Source organism: Asterias rubens, chromosome 5 (genome assembly GCF_902459465.1).
Source record: "Asterias rubens chromosome 5, eAstRub1.3, whole genome shotgun sequence".
Lineage (NCBI taxonomy): Eukaryota > Metazoa > Echinodermata > Asteroidea > Forcipulatida > Asteriidae > Asterias > Asterias rubens.
The window spans coordinates 3,205,619-3,226,592 of NC_047066.1; the positions used below are offsets into that span (position 1 = coordinate 3,205,619).

At 34.6% G+C, this 20,974-nt stretch overlaps 1 long non-coding RNA gene across 2 annotated transcripts; it reads right to left on the reverse strand.

Annotated features, from left to right (window-relative positions):
* Positions 1 to 9,516: 9,516 nt before the first annotated feature.
* LOC117290009 lies at positions 9,517 to 20,729 on the reverse strand. Of its 2 annotated transcripts, none has more exons than XR_004519021.1 (6): positions 20,239 to 20,729; positions 18,469 to 18,645; positions 14,120 to 16,684; positions 13,385 to 13,466; positions 11,648 to 11,845; positions 9,517 to 10,723 (listed from the first exon to the last, which is right to left on the reverse strand). It is a non-coding gene; the product is annotated as an uncharacterized LOC117290009 (long non-coding RNA). The 2 variants fall into 2 exon arrangements; XR_004519020.1 differs by having other exon boundaries at positions 14,113 to 16,684.
* Positions 20,730 to 20,974: the final 245 nt, after the last annotated feature.

Here is a 20,974-nt window from a genome sequence, read left to right on the forward strand (position 1 = left end):
TGGAGTGTCAGCTTCGCTCTTTTGAGAGTGAAAGTCAATCTGTGTCACTCTTTTTGAGGAAAAGTGGAATGAACTTCACTCCAAATCGAGTTGTGAGTACCTGTGTTTCACTCTTAAAAGAGTTGTCCGCCATTATGGCTCTTTGCATGAGTGGTATGGCGGACAAAACAAGTGGTGTTTCACTCTTTTACATTAAAAGAGTACCCTAACATATCTTTGTGTGTATCACCTGCACACCCAAACAGTTCAGCTGGGATAAGTTTGTTGTAATTTTATCCTAAATCATCCGTGTAATCATTTAAAAGCATTGCTTTACGACTGAAACTTTTCATTCTGAGGAGAACTTAGTCTTTGAAGAACAAATGTAAAAGCCAAGTCAAATTATTTTACTTTGCTGAGTTAAAGTGGGAGGCAGGAGCAAAAAGATGAGCAACATTTGAGACTTGCACAGCCTATTGTTAAATAATGAAGAAGTTGCAATGAGATAACACTATTTCACACTTTTCTACTGTACATATGAATGTATAAGAGTCACTTGAAAATTCTATGTACCTTTGTCTGGATGCATTTATCAATATTTCTCTAAGAGCGCAACACTGCCGTTAACGCATCAGCATTTTAAGTGAACTGCTTTTACCAGTGATCAAAATTGTCCTGCATTTTTTATAACAATTCACCGGGTAACAAAAGAATAGAAGATTTGTCTTCTAGCTACAGTTTTACATCTAACGGGTGAACATCATCCTGAGAAACCCTAATTATTGCCCACTGTAAATGAACCTAATTGCATCAGATAGAAAATTGGAATTCCAAAAGAATTTTTGCAGGGCATCTGTGAAATCTAATACAAAAATGACTCACCTATATAATGATACAGTTACTCATAACATTCAAGATGATTTTGGACCCCCTTTGGCAAGCTCCACTTCCAGTTGGAACATTGTCACTTTGCTTGAGGAAAGGAAAGGTGACTCATTTCATGAAGTATTTGAGTGGTTAATGGCTTTTGTTGTTGGGACTGTACTAAAAAGTCATATTATGTCAATTCCCGCTGTTAATGGTTCTGGATGCTTTTTAGAGGAAGAGGTTCATACACCTACAATTTGTGTTTTGTTTTTTTAAATAGGTATTCATAAATAACCCAGACAGTTTCTCTACTCCTATTGGTGGAGAGCGCGTCATGTGGGTGTGCATAAACCTTTTTTTAATGCACACTGCTGGAGCTCTGTTTATGCACACTGAGCTGGCTTCCGGGAGTCGGGCGCGCAAGATTATCACGCGGAACGCGCAAATCATAGCTATCACAAGCTATCAGCGCGCAATCTAAGCGTGCGTGTGTACACACAACCAACGCGCCTCGAACAGATTCTTCACAAAGTTTTGGGGGAAAAAAATTTCAAACCTTGAATTTTCAATGGTTAAAGTGTCTATAACTGTATTTGTTTACGTTTTTTAACAAAAGGGCATTGAATGGGAATTTATGAAGTAGTGACTCGTTCTTTGACGTCCGTTTAAAACCTTGCATGGTCGTTGTTGTGCGATAAAGGCCCCCGACCATGCCGGCTTTAAATGTCAGTGAATAACTCGTCACTACCCTTTTATTCCCTTAATTATACATACAGGGTTTGCTTTTTAAGCGACTGGCCAGCAGGACGAGTTGGCTTTTCATTTCACTAGTCCATCATCTTCTCACTGGTCCACATTTAAAAAATGAACAGGGATGCTTTTTAACACTGAACTAGCCAGTCAGACCACTTGGGGTCCTCATATGATTTAACTGGCATTTTGGCCAGTGGACCACTTATGAGGGAGAACACTGCAATTTTCAATAATCCTTTCATATATTTTTTTTAACATGGCGTTTTATTTGATACATTTCTCAGTAACAATAATAATGTATAGGTTTATGTTAGGGTCATTTAATATTTAATTTCTTTTCTATGATGCTGAACTACTTCCTCTGAAAATGTCAGCAAGTTGCAAGTTGCTAAAAAGGGAAAACGAAAGTGTGGTTGATACAATTAATGTTGTCTTTTCTATATATCTGATAGTCCTATAACAAGTATCGTTTGATGTATTTTAATGATCTGGGCCCAATAGCGTAAGCTGTTGGGCGAAAATTGAGTAGGGCACCATTTTCAACAATGTAAACTTTATGGAATTTTAGCTGGTACCCTGTTTCTGCTAAGCAAGATTGTTCTGTGCTTAGCGCATTTTGTTTTTGCTAACAGGATTTCCGAAATTTGCCCTGTTTTGGGGGAAACAATAGCTGGAATTGACCAAGCTTTAAAGAAAAGGGAAGAATTTGGAGTTTCATTCTATGAAATTTATCGGGCAAGTTGAAAAGCTTTTCATCTACAAGATTACAACATTTAAAAAAAAATATGTGTATTTAAATTAATTACTAGATGTAAAAACAAAATAAACATAATTATTTGTCATATTTGCTCAGGACTATCACGTGGTTAAACAAACATGTACAAAATGTATGTTAAAGGTGTATACGTCGAAAATTCATTAGGGTGTACATAGCTGTATAAAATATTCAAATTTAATAACGAAAAAATGAAAAAAATAATAATTAATCACACCACAGATTTACAATTTAAGCCTGTTTTGATCTTCTATTATGAGATTGTATTATAGATGAAGCCTTTGAATTATAATTAAGAGCTGTTTTGGAAGAGAGGAGAGATGAGTTTGACATTTTGCAAGTTGGTAATTAAAAGGTGAAACAGCTATTATTGCTCCAAATTGAAGCCAAGAATTGTGTCTTTAACTGTGCGTTTATTTGTGCGCAATCTTTAAGATTGTTTCAAAAAGTGTGAGGGTTTGGTCTGGGATTAGGGGTACTAGAGTAAGAATTGGGGTTAATCCTAACCCGAATCCTAACCCGAATCCTTACCCTAACCTTAACCCAAATTTGATAAAATTGCTGGACTTGCTTGCCCCTTGTAATTTTTTCAATTTAAGGCCCAAATTTGATAAAATTGCTGGACTAACCCCTTGTCTTTTTTTCAATTTTAGGCCCAAATTTGATAAAATTGCGGACTAACCCCTTGTAATTTTTTCAATTTTATTCCCAAATTTGATTAAATTGCTGGACTAACCCCTTTGTAATTTTTCAATTTTAGGCCTAAATTTGATTAAATTGCTGGACTTACCCCTTGTGATTTTTCAAATTTTAGGCCCAAATTTGATTAAATTGCTGGACTTACCCCTTGTGATTTTTTCAATTTTATGCCGAAATTTGATTAAATTGCTGGACTAACCCCTTGTGATTTTTTCAATTTTAGGCCCAAATTTGATTAAATTGCTGGACTTACCCCTTGTGATTTTTTCAATTTTATGCCGAAATTTGACTAAATTGCTCCACTAGCCCTTTGTAATTTATTCAATTTTAAACCAAAATTTGATTAAATTGCTTGTCATTTTTTTAATTTTAAACCCAAATTTGATTAAATTGCTTGACTAACCCCTTGTCACTTTTCAATTTTAGGCCCAAATTTGACTAAATTGTTGGACTAGCCCCTTGTAATTTTTTCAATTTTAGGCCGAAATTTGATTAAATTGCTGGACTAACCCCTTGTGATTTTTTAAATTTTAGGCAAAAATTTGATTAAATTGCTGGACTAACCCCTTGTAATTTTTTCAATTTAAAACCCAAATTTGATTAAATTGCTTGACTAACCCCTTGTCATTTTTTCAATTTTAGGCCCAAATTTGATAAAATTGCGGACTAACCCCTTGTAATTTTTTCAATTTTATTCCCAAATTTGAATAAATTGCTGGACTAACCCCTTTGTAATTTTTCAATTTTAGGCCTAAATTTGATTAAATTGCTGGACTTACCCCTTGTGATTTTTCAAATTTTAGGCCCAAATTTGATTAAATTGCTGGACTTACCCCTTGTGATTTTTTCAATTTTATGCCGAAATTTGATTAAATTGCTGGACTAACCCCTTGTCATTTTTTCACTTTTAAACCCAAATGGGATCAAATTGCTGGAATAACCCCTTGTGATTTTTCAATTTTAGGCCAAAAATTTGATTAAATTGCTGGACTAACCCCTTGTAATTTTTTCAATTTTAAACCCAAATTTGATTAAATTGCTTGACTAACCCCTTGTAATTTTTTCAATTTTAGGCCCAAATTTGACTAAATTGCTGGACTAGCCCTTTGTAATTTATTCAATTTTAAACCAAAATTTGATTAAATTGCTTGTCATTTTTTTAATTTTAAACCCAAATTTGATTAAATTGCTTGACTAACCCCTTGTCACTTTTCAATTTTAGGCCCAAATTTGACTAAATTGTTGGACTAGCCCCTTGTAATTTTTTCAATTTTAGGCCGAAATTTGATTAAATTGCTGGACTAACCCCTTGTGATTTTTTAAATTTTAGGCAAAAATTTGATTAAATTGCTGGACAAACCCCTTGTAATTTTTTCAATTTAAAACCCAAATTTGATTAAATTGCTTGACTAACCCCTTGTCATTTTTTCAATTTTAAACCAAATTTGATTAAATTGCTGGACTAACCCCTTGTGATTTTTCAATTTTAGGCCAAAATTTGATTAAATTGCTGGACTTACCCCTTGTGATTTTTAAATTTTATGCCGAAACTTGATTAAATTGCTGGACCTACCCCTTGTGATTTTTTCAATTTTATGCCGAAATTTGATTAAATTGCTGGACTAACCCCTTGTGATTTTTTCAATTTTAGGCCAAAAATTTGATTAAATTGCTGGACTAACCCCTTGTAATTTTTTCAATTTTAAACCCAAATTTGATTAAATTGCTTGACTAACCCCTTGACATTTTTCAATTTTAGGCCCAAATTTGACTAAATTGCTGGACTAGCCCCTTGTCATTTTTTCAATTTTAAACCAAAATTTGATTAAATTGCTGGAAAACCCCTTGTCATTTTTTAAATTTTAAACCCAAATTTGATTAAATTGCTTGACTAACCCCTTGTGATTTTTAAAATTTTAGGCCAAAATTTGATTAAATTGCTGGACTAACCCCTTGTCATTTTTTTTAATTTTAAACCCATATTTGATTAAATAGCTGGACTAACCCCTTGTGATTTTTTAAATTTTATGCCGAAACTTGATGAGATTGCTGGACTTACCCCTTGTGATTTTTTCAATTTTATGCCGAAATTTGATTAAATTGCTGGACTAACCCCTTGTAATTTTTTCTCTTTAAAACCCAAGTTTGATTAAATTGCTTGACTAACCCCTTGTCATTTTTTCAATTTTAAACCAAAATTTGATTAAATTGCTTGTCATTTTTTTTAATTTTAAACCCAAATTTGATTAAATTGCTTGACTAACCCCTTGTCACTTTTCAATTTTAGGCCCAAATTTGACTAAATTATTGTTGGACTAGCCCCTTGTAATTTTTTCAATTTTAGGCCGAAATTTGATTAAATTGCTGGACTAACCCCTTGTGATTTTTTAAATTTTAGGCAAAAATTTGATTAAATTGCTGGACTAACCCCTTGTGATTTTTCAATTTTAGGCCCAAATTTGATTAAATTGCTGGACTTACCCCTTGTGATTTTTTCAATTTTATGCCGAAACTTGATTAAATTGTTGGACTTACCCCTTGTGATTTTTTCAATTTTATGCCGAAATTTGATTAAATTGCTGGACTAACCCCTTGTAATTTTTTCAATTTAAAACCCAAATTTGATTAAATTGCTTGACTAACCCCTTGTGATTTTTAAATTTTATGCCGAAACTTGATTAAATTGCTGGACCTACCCCTTGTGATTTTTTCAATTTTAGGCCAAAAATTTGATTAAATTGCTGGACTAACCCCTTGTCATTTTTTCAATTTTAAACCCAAATTTGATTAAATTGCTTGACTAACCCCTTGTCATTTTTAAAATTTTAAACCCAAATTTGATTAAATTGCTTGACTAACCCCTTGTCATTTTTCAATTTTAGGCCCAAATTTGACTAAATTGTTGGACTAGCCCCTTGTAATTTTTTCAATTTTAGGCCCAAATTTGATTAAATTAATTGACTAACCCCTTGTGATTTTTCAATTTTAGGCCCAAATTTGATTAAATTGCTGGACTTACCCCTTGTGATTTTTTCAATTTTATGCCGAAACTTGATTAAATTGCTGGACTTACCCCTTGTGATTTTTTCAATTTTATGCCGAAATTTGATTAAATTGCTGGACTAACTAACCCCTTGTCATTTTTTCAATTTTAAACCAAAATTTGATTAAATTGCTGGACTAACCCCTTGTCATTTTTTCACTTTTAAACCAAAATTTGATTAAATTGCTGGACTAACCCCTTGTCATTTTTTCTAATTTTAAACCCATATTTGATTAAATAGCTGGACTAACCCCTTGTGATTTTTTAAATTTTATGCCGAAACTTGATGAGATTGCTGGACTTACCCCTTGTGATTTTTTCAATTTTATGCCGAAATTTGATTAAATTGCTGGACTAACCCCTTGTAATTTTTTCTCTTTAAAACCCAAATTTGATTAAATTGCTTGACTAACCCCTTGTCATTTTTTCAATTTTAAACCAAAATTTGATTAAATTGCTTGTCATTTTTTTTAATTTTAAACCCAAATTTGATTAAATTGCTTGACTAACCCCTTGTCACTTTTCAATTTTAGGCCCAAATTTGACTAAATTATTGTTGGACTAGCCCCTTGTAATTTTTTCAATTTTAGGCCGAAATTTGATTAAATTGCTGGACTAACCCCTTGTGATTTTTTAAATTTTAGCCAAAAATTTGATTAAATTGCTGGACTAACCCCTTGTGATTTTTCAATTTTAGGCCCAAATTTGATTAAATTGCTGGACTTACCCCTTGTGATTTTTTCAATTTTAGGCCAAAAATTTGATTAAATTGCTGGACTAACCCCTTGTCATTTTTTCAATTTTAAACCCAAATTTGATTAAATTGCTTGACTAACCCCTTGTCATTTTTTTAAATTTTAAACCCAAATTTGATTAAATTGCTTGACTAACCCCTTGTCATTTTTCAATTTTAGGCCCAAATTTGACTAAATTGTTGGACTAGCCCCTTGTAATTTTTTCAATTTTAGGCCCTAATTTGATTAAATTAATTGACTAACCCCTTGTGATTTTTCAATTTTAGGCCCAAATTTGATTAAATTGCTGGACTTACCCCTTGTGATTTTTTCAATTTTATGCCGAAACTTGATTAAATTGTTGGACTTACCCCTTGTGATTTTTTCAATTTTATGCCGAAATTTGATTAAATTGCTGGACTAACCCCTTGTAATTTTTTCAATTTAAAACCCAAATTTGATTAAATTGCTTGACTAACCCCTTGTGATTTTTAAATTTTATGCCGAAACTTGATTAAATTGCTGGACCTACCCCTTGTGATTTTTTCAATTTTATGCCGAAATTTGATTAAATTGCTGGACTAACCCCTTGTGATTTTTTCAATTTTAGGCCAAAAATTTGATTAAATTGCTGGACTAACCCCTTGTCATTTTTTCAATTTTAAACCCAAATTTGATTAAATTGCTTGACTAACCCCTTGTCATTTTTTAAATTTTAAACCCAAATTTGATTAAATTGCTTGACTAACCCCTTGTCATTTTTCAATTTTAGGCCCAAATTTGACTAAATTGTTGGACTAGCCCCTTGTAATTTTTTCAATTTTAGGCCCAAATTTGATTAAATTAATTGACTAACCCCTTGTGATTTTTCAATTTTAGGCCCAAATTTGATTAAATTGCTGGACTTACCCCTTGTGATTTTTTCAATTTTATGCCGAAACTTGATTAAATTGCTGGACTTACCCCTTGTGATTTTTTCAATTTTATGCCGAAATTTGATTAAATTGCTGGACTAACTAACCCCTTGTCATTTTTTCAATTTTAAACCAAAATTTGATTAAATTGCTGGACTAACCCCTTGTCATTTTTTCACTTTTAAACCCAAATGGGATCAAATTGCTGGAATAACCCCTTGTGATTTTTCAATTTAACACCCAAATTTGATTAAAATTGCTAGACTAACCCCTTGTCATTTTTTCAATTTAGGCCGAAATTTGATGTAAATGCTGGACTAACCCCTTGTGATTTTTCAATTTTAAACCCAGAATTTATTTAACTACTGGACTTCCCCCTTGTGATTTGTAAATTTGTTGCCCCAATTTTATTAGAATTCTAGACCTACCCCTTCTGATTGGTTCAATATTTGACCAAAAGTGTATAGAAATGCTTGACTTTCCGCTTCTGACTTTTTCAATTGTTGGGCAATATTATTTGTTCTGATAGAGAGACAAATTTTGATGCAGCTTGAAACTTGTAAGTTTGGACAGTAACCTCTCCATAAAATTACAGGTTTTTTGTTAATTATATATATACAAGACAAACTTACATATAACAGTAAACAAATACTTGGGTTGGCCAATGCCCAACTGAACATGTAGGTATTGTCCCAACCATTTTATTAATCGCTTGACTTTCTTGTCATTTATTATTCTCACAAATGAACTTGAAATACGATTATTATTATTATTATTATTATTAAGGTACTTTCAGCAACACGTTTTTGCAGAAGCAAAGACTTAACAATGTGAATATTTCACTGGCAAAATACCCCGATTTTTTTGAGATTGGCTAAATAAAATCTGGAGAGGTTATGCCAACGCAGGAAAAGTAATACACAATATGAGAACTTTCACCTTTTTTAAAGACAAAATTGCAGTAAAACCGCAGTCTTTCTAGATTGCTACAAATCTGAAGAGATTATGTCCACGCAGGAAGAAAAAAATGCAATTAGAAAACACAATCTGAGAAGCTTACTCTCATATTCAAATTTTGGGGATTGAAAGTTGTACCTTTTTCCATAACCAGAGTCGTTCACAAAAATATACAGACCCTTTAACAACAAAATTGTGTCTAAAAAATAAAAGCCATTTAAAGAATCAATTTACATAAAGAGTCAACGAATATTTCAGACAACTAAAACTTTATATAAAAAAACAGATGATTGAAATAAATAAACAATTTCTAGATGTTAGCTTTGATACGGTAATATTCAGATGGACTACAATATATTAACACTACAAAAGATATGGAAAGATTTCCGTAACACCATGTAATGACTATCTCTAAATGAGTTGGGCATGTTCTGACAACGATTCTTTTCAGAACCACCCCAACTCATTTACAGATAGTCATTACATGGCGTTACGGAAACCTTTCCATATCATATTTTCACCATGCAAAGTTTCAAATCCAACTACACAAAAATTACAAGAATTAAATTATCCTTTGTATAAATAACTAAAGTTGTTTTGAGCGCAAGTAGACAAAATGCATGTTTAATGAAATAATACATTTCTAGTCTGGGCCGTTAGGTATGAAATCAGAGACTTGTGCTCGTTTGTGCCAAGGATGCAATTTGAATTCGCAGATAGAACAGTGCTTAGTGCTGGGGGGGGGAGGGGGAGGCTGGGGGGGGGGTACTAGTAGTGTAAGTTTGTGAATAAGTTTAAATGTTAGCTCGGTATTAGGGTTAATGGGCTCCGTTTCACAAACCACTAAGATTCATCTTAAAATGAGTTGTCAATATTACCATGGTGATTTGTACTGTGACACGACACTTTGCTTAGCAACTAAGATAGATTTAGTTTGTTTGTGTAACCCAGACCTTGTGTTGTGATTGTTGCCATGGTTTTGTTATAGCGTTGCTCACACATTCTGCTAAAACATGCCTTCTGTCTATTTTGCGCTCAAGTGTAAACTTTCTCAAACTTATTATACAATCTGTAAAGTTAACCTCACTAGTATAGAAGAGGGGCCTACAGAAATTAAATTGAACAGATTTAATCCAACAAAATCAAATTATTACCTCTAAAAACTCTTACAAAATAATAATTGCCACTTTGTCTTAAAAATTGTCCGGTTTTCTACCTTCACCAAGTAATTTATTTTACAAAGCAGTGTACCAAAAGGAAAATGACTTAACCTAATCTTTTCTTGCCATGATGTCTAACATGTCAAAGAACTTTGGTGACTTTTGTTTTAAAAGAAATTTGTTCAAATCTGTAACCCAGTTTTAATTGTTCTTGGCATTTTCACTCAGTTGAAGTTAAAAGGTTTTTGACATTTGCTGCAATCTGATTTGATTGTTTGTTTCTAACTACTGTTGACTCCATCAAAATCCAAAGCGTATTGTACTTAAAGTATAGCAGCAACAGCTGCGGCCATAGCCGCAGCCACATATTCAGACACACCCAAAGCTGGTCATCCCATCAAGTGTCTTTATACAGGGCGCCACCATGGTCCAGCTTATTTCAGTTCATGTGGGTAAACCTTCTGACTAAACTTGACACAGTCTTTCTTCATCAGTCGGTGACAGTCCAAAAAGCATTGAAGCTTGGCATGATGTGGAAAATAAGAAGTAATAGTCAATTTGCAGGTACAACTGTGTGTAAAAGCACCTTTCAGGGGGAGAGTTGGCTCTGAAAAGTGTAAATGTCTTGTCCATTTGTCCCTTGAACTATGACCCAGATCTTCAGCTGTTCAGTCCACATCATGGTGGTTATCTAACAACATTCCTACGTTGTCGCTTCAATGGTTGAACTTGTAGCAGAGTCCGAGCTTGAACTGACACAGCCTTCTTCAGCTGGTGGCACTCAGTCCCTAAAGTGTTGATTAGCCTCAATGTTGGGTCATCTCCAAGGTCATCAACTTAATCTGTGGTAGAAAATTAATGATTTTCTAAGGTTAATTTTAATAAACTATTTCAATACAAGAAGAAAATTCTCCTCAAGCTCTAAGCATGGGCCAACTTTATAAAGCTGTTAAAGACACTGGACACTTTTGGTAATTGTCAAATACTAGTCTTCTCACTTGGTGTTCTCAACACATATGCACAAAATAACAAACCTGTGAAAATTTGAACTCAATTGGTCGTCGAAGTTGCGAATGATGGAAAAAAAAACACTTGTCACACGATGCTTGATTTCGGGACCTCAAAATTTAATTCTGAGGTCTCGAAATCAAATTTGTGGAAAATTACTTCTTTCTGGAAAATTACGTTACTTCAGAGGGAGCCGTTTCTCACAATGTTTTATACTGTCAACAGGCTCTCCATTGCTTGTTACCAAGTAAGTTTTTATGCCAACAATTATTTTGAGTAATTATTAGTGTACAGTGCTTTTAAGCAGAAGAACCTGCTCAGCAAATTTCTTTGCAAAACAAACAAGGAGTAGGGCACCAGTTGTAACAATGTTTACTTCATTGAATCTCGACTGGTTACCAGTATCTGTTAAGCAATAATAGTCCTTGCTTATAGTACGTTTTTACGATTACAGACTTTATGAGGTTGAGCCCAGAATGTTCTTCAACTCATTGAACATGCACACATAACATGACTCAACATAATAGGTCATGTTGAACTTTAGGTATTTTTTGAAAATCTTTTTCTGACAAACTTGACCTCCTTTTGAATACAAAAAAGGTGTCCACCTCTTAGTTGAATTGTTTATTACAAACCAAAGGATACGAATGGATGCTTTCTTTCAAATCAAACTTGAAACATTCAACTCATTTGCCATTTTTTTTTATGTACCTTCTCTTCAAAAAAGAATGCTTTAGAATGAGATTATTTAAACTTACTAAGTTATCTGTTGTTTACTTTTTGCTCCTGTCCAAAAAGTGTTGGTTAACCTCAACATCGCTCAGACACTTGAACGGTTCATCTTGTAGAAGTGGAGTCATCTAGCTAGACTTAACACAGTCCTTCTTCTGCTGGTGGCCAGTCCAAAAAGTGTTCATCTAGCCACGAGATGTCATCTTTAAGGCCATCATCTCAACCTGTGGTTGAACATTTAAAAGATTCATTTTGATAAACTCTTTGAAAACAAGTATCAGTTGTTCTGAGGACTAGTCTTCTAGTAAATCCTTCTCTAGCTCAAATCACTTCTTCAACTCAATGACGATGCAAACACTATAGTATAATATGACACAATTTTCCAGATTTTTATTAATTTTTACCCTTACACAGATGTTATAATCGGTCCTTTATAACCAGGCAAATAACTAGGGTGGGATTCGAACCCTGAATGTAGAATCTTTGTCGTATGAATCTCAAATTAAACCAGTATTTTGACTACTGGTTACAAATAATTGTCAGGTTCAAAATCTAATAAATGTTCGCATGTTCTGATTTTCTTTCCAAAGTCATCTATACATTATGACATTTTTGTTTTTGATCGTTTAATTTCTTGGTTGAGTTGCCAAACAATACGGGAATGTAATAAAAAAAGAGGCTAAAAAGACCTTTTTGTCTGGCATCTAACATCTGGTATCTCCATGTAATTATTTGTGATCTTCCAACTTTTGGGGTTGAGTTGTCAATTTTCCCACCAGTAGCTGGTAACAATAACAACCCAACACAATACCAAATCGTCTGCATGACTTCAGTCTCTACTTTATCATCTTCAAAATGAAAACATGATCTTCTCTTTCAAAAAACAATTCCAGAAGGTTACCACTCTGATGTGACATCAATACACCTCTCTTAATATTAATGCGTGAGTACGTCACAACTCTAACCCAAAACGAGGCCATAGACGAAGACACTGAAAGTGGTGGCGAACATGCGCCTATGGCCTCATTTTGGGTAAGAATCATGACGTAATGCATGAACATTAAGAGAGGCGTATGGGAAACTTTTGAACGGTCCTTTTTCTAAAAAAGTACTAAAAAAAGGACCGTTATGTCTTCTGCCTCCAGCCTCTCAAAAGTCTCCCATTAGTCAAAGTCAGGTTTGACCTACACATTACCTGAGACAACCCCAATACGTTACCAGAACGATGTCATCTACGGTGTCCCAGGGCTGACATCTGTGGACAGTTTCTTGCCAAAACATCATCTTAAAGGCACCGGACACCTTTGGTAATTGTCAAAGACCAGTCCTCTCACTTGATGTGTCTGAACATATGCATAAAATAACACACCTGAAAATTTGAACTCAATTGGTCGTGGAAGTTTTGAGATAATAAAGGAAGAAAAAGACACCCTTGTTCCACAAGTTGTGAACTTTGAGATGCTTAAATCCGAGACCTCAGCTGAGGTCTCGGATTCAATTAAAATATTTTAGTGAGAAATTACTTCTTTCTCAAAAAGTGTGTTACTTCAGAGAGGGTTTCTCAAAATGTTTTATACTTTCAACAGCTCTCCGTTGCTTGTTACCAAATAAATTTTTATGCTAACAATTATTTTGAATAATTACCAATAGTGTTCACTGCCTTCTAAGAAAAAAGGTCCAGAAGGTTAACACTCTGATGTCACATCAATTAGCCAAAGTAAGGTTTACCATACACATTACGTGAGACAACCACAATACTTTACCAAACCGGTCTACGGTGTCCCAGTGCTGACATCTGTGGATAGTTGCTTGCCAAAACATCCTAGTCAGCAACCGGTTACCACTCTGTCGAAATCAGAAACAAATGGGATTAGAGACAATGCATGCGAGGTATCAATGTATTTGAGGTATCAATGTATTTGAGGTATCAATGTATTTGAGGTATCAATGTATTTGAGGTGTCAATGTATTTGAGGTATCAATGTATTTGAGGTATGTATTTGAGGTATCAATGTATTTGGTTTGCCATACCATCATGTACAGTACTTGCGGGGTAGATTATGTGCTGTAGAGAACTTGTTTTGCTTTATATTCTATTACCTTGAAGGAGTTATTCAGAATTCTCTACTGCCGCAGAGTAGATTATTTTGAAATTCTGGAGACTTCTCTACTACCATAGAGTAGATTTGCGAAATTCAGGAAGATTCCTAGTTCTGAAAAGAACTGTCCTGCTTATTAACTACTGCTTGGGTGAAAGGGAGGAAATCGGCTGGGGCAGCCATACTTTTGCTTTAAGTGAATTGAGGGGACTTCACTACCGCAGAGTGAGTTCTTAATTGGTCTCACTTTTGGACTAGCTTGCTCTATGTAATAGCTATTCTAGTGAGGGAACACTCAGAGCTGTGAAAATAAAAGTAAGAAGCCAAGTGGAGAGAATGGTACTTTTCTTTCCCACTTATCCTCATACTTTACTTAATAATTCATCCAATACTTATAACCTTTGCTGCAAAGACCTCAATGAACCCACTGCCATCATGTCATGAATCGGCGGCATCAAAGGGATTTTCAGGAGTGTTTTGTCTGCTCAATTTGTGAGTTTCAAAGCACATCACATGCCACGACACAATACTTTAGGAGGAACAGGTACAGACTGTGGAAAAACAAGTAAAAAGAAATAAACATTAGATCCCAATTAGGTCTGTGAAAATCAAGGTCAGATCCCAATTCTGTGAAAATTAAGATTAGATCAAAAATCTGTGGAAACAAACATTAGATCATCTAACGTTTGTTTAGATCATCTATATAACGTTTGTTGCCACAGATTTTTGATCTAACTTTAATTAAAAGATTTGGGATAGATTCCATATCTGTGGAGAAAAGGTAAGGCTGTGGAATATTTAAGAGTTGTTATAAACTCTTTCACACTTACCCTAGTTGTGATAATGTAACCCTCCTCCTGACAGCCGTTGGGAGGAGGGTTACGTTATCGCAACTACACTTACCAATACTTATACCCGATACTTAGGTCCAACCTTTTATCCAAACTGCTGACCTCCAGTTGACCTCAGGGAGAGTCTTCATCTTCTACTCAAGTTCTGGGCTTTTACTGATGACAGCGTAGTTCTTAGTTTTGGTTCAAGACATTATCTTGTATTTTGTTTAGGATCTTGTTTTTACTGTCCTTGTGCGAGTTGCATTATCGCAAATGAAATGTTATTGGGCATCTTGAATCAAGACTAAGCACTACGCCAGTCATACCTTATACTTAACCTATCTCCAGTCAACCTGCTGAAAGAGTGGAGAGTTAGTCTTATCTCTAGGCCAACACTGATACTCTAGGCCTTTCTGTCTTACCATTCATACTTACCAAGGCACCACTGAAGTCTTTCTCCCTTGGCGGTTTGTTTTCCATCCACTCTTTCTTCTCTCGCGCCAATTTCTGGGTTTGTATGCTTTGCAGCTTTCAAGGAGCGCAGTCTCCCCCATTTTTAGTTTAAGATTTTGCTCTTAATGGGCAAGTGTTAGAGCTTTGTTGTTTTTTATTATTTTCATTTTCCAAATAGTTTGAAATGTCTACATTCAGCAAATGAGGAAATGCTGATAGTAGGAATATGTAAATATTCATTTAGCAGGGCTAAATTCTCTATTTACTTCTCCTTAATCAAACATCAATCATCCATTGAACTATGTTATTGATTATCTATTTTAACTGCCTTAACAACATTTTAAGTTATTTGGAAATTTCTACATTCAGAATTGATGTCATGCTGATTTTAGGAATATGTAAATATAAATTTAGCTGGACTAAATTCTCTGTTTACAATACTCCTAAATCAAACATTAATCATAAAATGAATGTTGATTAGAATGGAATATTTTTTTGAGTGCATAATGACTACATTTAACTAATTTACGATAGTGAGTTCAATTTGAAAGCACCTATATTACAGAGTAGCAAAAAGGGGTCTTAATTACAGAATCTATTTTTAAGTTTGAATTATTCCTTATATTGCTTGTGTCTTCAGAGGAATTATCAACAATTATTTCGAATTGAAGTTGGTTTTTGTTACATAAAAAAACAAAAGAGTAAAATCATGACAATTATAAATAAACATGACAACTGACGACTTGAAGTATCAACCCTCACGGAAATTTCCAGTAAGACTAGTCTCCTAATTAAAAAGCATCATTGGCTTCGACCAATATGCAAATTAAGAAATGCCAAGAAACTCTGAAGTGACCTTGAAAGCTCTACAAGTAAGGACAAGATCGGCGACCATCTTGGAAGGGAAGGGGTGGTACGAGGGGTGGGACTCTGCAAGAGAACGGGTTAGATTTCCTCTTACACTTTGGAGTCTTCGTCTTGTCTTGATCTTGATTTAGGACAACTTGCGTTATCCGACCTCCACTTAAAATTTCTTTTAAATTTTTTTTCTTAGAACCATCTTTTCTTTCTTTTAAGAACCATCAAAAGTCATAGGAAAAAGTTTATGTGCATTCAGTTCAATGGAAAATGCATAAAATTTGTTTTCAAGAAGTGCATCAACGTTAACATTGAGCAATTGTTTTGTTTTTTTTGAAAAATTGCAGAATGTCTCCATAGTTCTTACAAGATTGTTTTTTCTTGTTTTTTTTTTATTAAGATGCAGTACATCTCATTAATTCTTACTAGAGTGTGTTTGCTGCCCTTTGAGAGAGAAAAAGCGATTAAGGCTTTTAAAGATAAAGGGCAGCATTTACCAAAGAATTTAATCACAATGTCTCCATAATTCTTACTAGATTTTTTTTTATTTTTTATGTTGCAGTATGTCTCCATAATTCTTAGAGTGTGTTTGCTGCCCTTTTGAGAGAGAAAAAGCAATTAAGGCTTTTGAAGGACAAAGGGCAGCATCTATAAAAAGATTTAATCGCAAAAAAAATGTGGAGGTCGGATGGTGCCAAGTTTTCCTTACCTGAATCCGGCGATGACTCCGGCGAGGACTCCAATGTTTCGTCCACAAACCACATATCCATAGATCTTCAACTCCCATCTGGCACATTCGAGGAGAGTTGTTGGCGAGCCCCTGAAAACGAAAATGAAGTATAAAACCCTAAATATTAGAATTATTTTAATAGTTGGTAAGACACTGCTCTAGAATTGTGAAGGTCGTGGGTTCAAACCCCACCGAGTAATGGCTGTGATTTTGTTTCACATAACTCGGGAAAGTTAGCCAAACTGAGTATGCAGTGCTGACACACATCATAGCGATGGGTTAACCACAAGTAACATTTGTTATCCACGATGCAAATTTCCATCTACTAGAATTATTTGGTTCCCTCAAAATATCATATCTCTACCGAAAATAATATTTAGGCCTAGTTCCCTTGAAATCAATTCAATTCAGATACATTTATTTTCCATTTCACTGGTTTCAATTTACATAGGCATACAAATTAACAATAAATCAAGTAATAATAGAACACTGATTAAGGAAATGGAGGCAAACCCCGATAAGCAGTTGCCTGTGTTGGGGAAGCCTTATTTAGGACAAGAAACTGTACAACAAACAGACATAACAGAAAAATTTACAAGTAACAAAAACGTGGATAAAAGACAATCTTAAGAGAAAAACTAATTAATAGCATACAATTTTGCTCCTTCTATTTACTTGTTCACTCACTAAAGATATAAGTAATCAAAAGATAAAGAGCCTCTAATAATTGTATTCCCTAAAATTAAAAGATTATTATTGTTTCCTCAAAAACAGCATTTAGTCCCTCTAAATACTCTCCTCGAAATAACATTTTAAGGAAAAGAAAACATCAAGATCATTGGAAGGAAAGTATTTCTTGGAGTGAAATAGTATGGGGAATAGGGCCTACCCATGAAATATATCACTGGCTATAAACAGAGTCATTTATAGTTAAAGGCACTGGACACTGTTGGTAATTGTCAAATTGACCAGTATTCTCACTTTATGGTGTATCTCAACATATGCATGAAATAACAAACCTGTGAAAATTTTGACTCAATTGGTTGACAAAGTTGTGAGAGAATATTGGAAGAAAAAAAAAACACCCTTGCCGCACAAGTTAATTGAAGTGTGTGCTTTCAGATGCCTCGAATTCAATTCAAATATTTTTAGTGAGAAATTACTTCTTTCTCAAAAACAAGGTTAGGGCCTACTTCAGAAGGAGCCGTTTTCTCACAATGTTTTATACTACCAACAGCTCTCCGTTTTAATGTTAACAATTATTGTGAGTAATAACCAATAGTGTCCAGTGCCTTTAATTGACAGAATAATTAGCAAGATTGCCATAAAACAAGCATTAGGCAAGCAAGCATTCCATACGAAGTGTGGACATGAGATGACAAAAGCGGTCCACATTATACAGGGACTTGAAACTCTATGGACTAAAACTCGTTCCACACAGTGTTGTTTACAATAAGATTTTCATTATTCACAGACTAAATTTAGGAATGTCCAAACAGAGAAAGAGAACTGTGCTAGTCTTGTTTATGAGTGGGTTTTTTTTTGGGGGGGGCGTGGAAGTCAAGGGATTCAGATTGTTTCTTAATATTTAAAGTTTTGTTAGTTTCATGTAAAGTGAGAAAAGGGGCGTTGATATCTTGGGTATGTATTTAGTTTTTAAGTTTTGCTGGCATGCAAATAAAACTGTATAACAATGTTATAATAGGGATACAAAATTTAGAGTTGGTGAAATACAGTCGGATGTGGTGTTTTACCAAAATTTGGAAAAGAAACTACAAAAATAGTTGTTATGTTGTTTTTATTTATTTTTTATTTGTTATATTCCGGCAATTCAAATTGGCATAGCAATTTGGACTTATTTTCAGCTTTGTTACCTGTCCCGTGTGGGCCTCATTCTTCTTGCGTCTCACGAATACGCCTCATCGATGTGTCTTGAAGCTTGGCTGAACAGGAGCTCACTGCTTGGCCGCTGGGTCCCCCTCAAGATGTTCCTGCCTTGCTCCATCTTATACAGCTGACTCGCCCTCAGTCATTTCATGTCTCAATCAATGCTACAAGTAAAAAAAAAGATAATTATTTAGCGAATTCAAGTCTAGGCAGTGGACACTATTGGTAATTACTCAAAATAATTACTATCATAAAACCTTTCTTGATTACGAGTAATGGGGAGATGTTGATAATATAAAACATTGTGAGAAACAGCTCCCTCTGAAACGACGTAGTTTTCGAGAAAGAAGTAATTTTCCACGAATTTGATTTCGAGACCTCAGATTTAGAGTTTGAGGTCTTGAAATCAAGCATCTGAAAACACACAACTTCGTGTCACCATGGTGTGACAAGGGTGTTTTTTTCTTTCATTGATATCTCGCAACTTCGACGACCGATTTTGCTCAAATGTTCACAGGTTTGTTATTTTGTGCATATCTTGAGATACACCAACTGTGAAGACTAGTCTTTGACAATTACCAATAGTTTCCAGTGTCTTTAACTAAACAGCTATACTTGGGGACCTGATGGGCCCAATTCCATAGAGCTGCATAAGCACACAAAGTAGCTAAGCACATCAAAATTATGCTCACCAAAATAAGATTACCAGCCAAGGAGGGAACAAAATATTTTTAAAGGGAACGCATAAACAAAATTTACGGAATCTAATGATTTTGAAGAAATGTACTATTTATAATTGAGAATCATACTCAGCACTTGAATTTTCGGCTAAGCAACAATAAGCAGCTAGGATACCAGTCACATATTGCACATGTGAAATTGTACTTTCTAGTCTAGTCAATCTAAGCCAAAATATGGCTTGACCTAGACAAAATTGCATTCGAAATTATTTTTTAGCAAGTGTCTCCTGAAACCCTCTAAAACAACATATCCAAAAAGTAGAAAAAAGTAAGAAGGGGAAATATGCATAATTTGCATAAATTAAAAATTACCGTTTTCCCCCTAAAAATATGTATGCACACCCTATACAAAGTAGAAATTTTATATTGTTCACAAATTTTTTTTCATGGGAATGGTCACTGCATTGTTCCTAAACATGATGAGTACAAAAAAATTCAAGATTTAAGGCTTTTAAATAGGATAATAATCTGTGAGTTAAATAACCCGCTATGCGGATGTACATGCTTTTAGACTCGGTGGTAGTAGTTTAAAAGTGACTTATTTTTAAGTCCCTTTTAATGTCGCAAGACTAGACTATTCGTCGTCAAAATTACTTTTAAAATATTTTGAAACGACTGGAAGTAAAAACAAAATCTTTTGGGTTTGGGTGAAAAAAATTCGAGGAATGAAATTGTTTTTCGGTGAAATAAATGATTTCAAGGGAGTGAAAGTATATCGACAAGAGTATCCTTACCTACTAGAAATATGCGGTTTCGTTTCGCTATCGTCTCCCGTAGACGATAGCGAAACGAAACCGCATAGTTCTAGGAGTATCCTCCCACCATTAGTTTTAAATTTTCACTAGTTATGAACAAAATAAATATCATCTAATTTACTCAAAATGAGATGTATATTTTGGTAAAAATTAGTTAAATGTTGGCCGAATACGAAAATCTTTTTAATTATTTTAAAGAAAACAAAGGTGGCTTCGCCGTCAGGGCCAACAATCCAAATTATCAAGCTTTACCTCAACCTACCTTCATGCGTCATCATGAGATTTCGTTGGGATGAGCTAGCTCTCTTCAGGTCTGTAGTCGAGAATTTTAGAACTTCGTGGAATTCACGATAATAATGTGAAGAGCTCAAATCGAGCTCAAACACCGAAGTTTATTTTGCTTTAAAAAGTCATAGTCGGAACTATAGAGAACTTGGTGGACTAGGGAGGTAGAACTCATGATATACGCCCAACGTTGTGAAGAGCTCAACAGTGAACTGCTGTCTTTTGCAACTTGTGACTACAAAAACACACAACACATTGAGTTCATGTGTGCTGCAGTTGCAATTACTTCAAAAACTTGTCTAAGCCTTTCAGAGTAACAATTTAGTGTAAACTTGCAACAGTTTTGACGAAATATTTCTGAATACACATGACCGTCTTCTGGCGAGAATTTCGAGAAATTTATAAGTAAAGTTCATCAGCAAAACGCGACGTCCAAGACCCTAAGTTGAGCCGAGAGATACGGCTATCCTCCAGCGCGACATGTCCAGTAATGCCGTGCTATCCGGCCCGGCACAACGAGGGCTTCGAAAACCGCGGCCCAGATCACCTTATTTGCATAACAAGGAGCCTTTCATGAGGTCACATTCCACGTTCACCACCTGTTTTCAGTTTCTTTCTCTTTTCTTGTTGATTTGTAGGTCAACCCATTAGAGTTATATAACAGAGATTTTAAACTGGAGCATTCTAAACTCGCGTTAACGGATCAGCGTGGG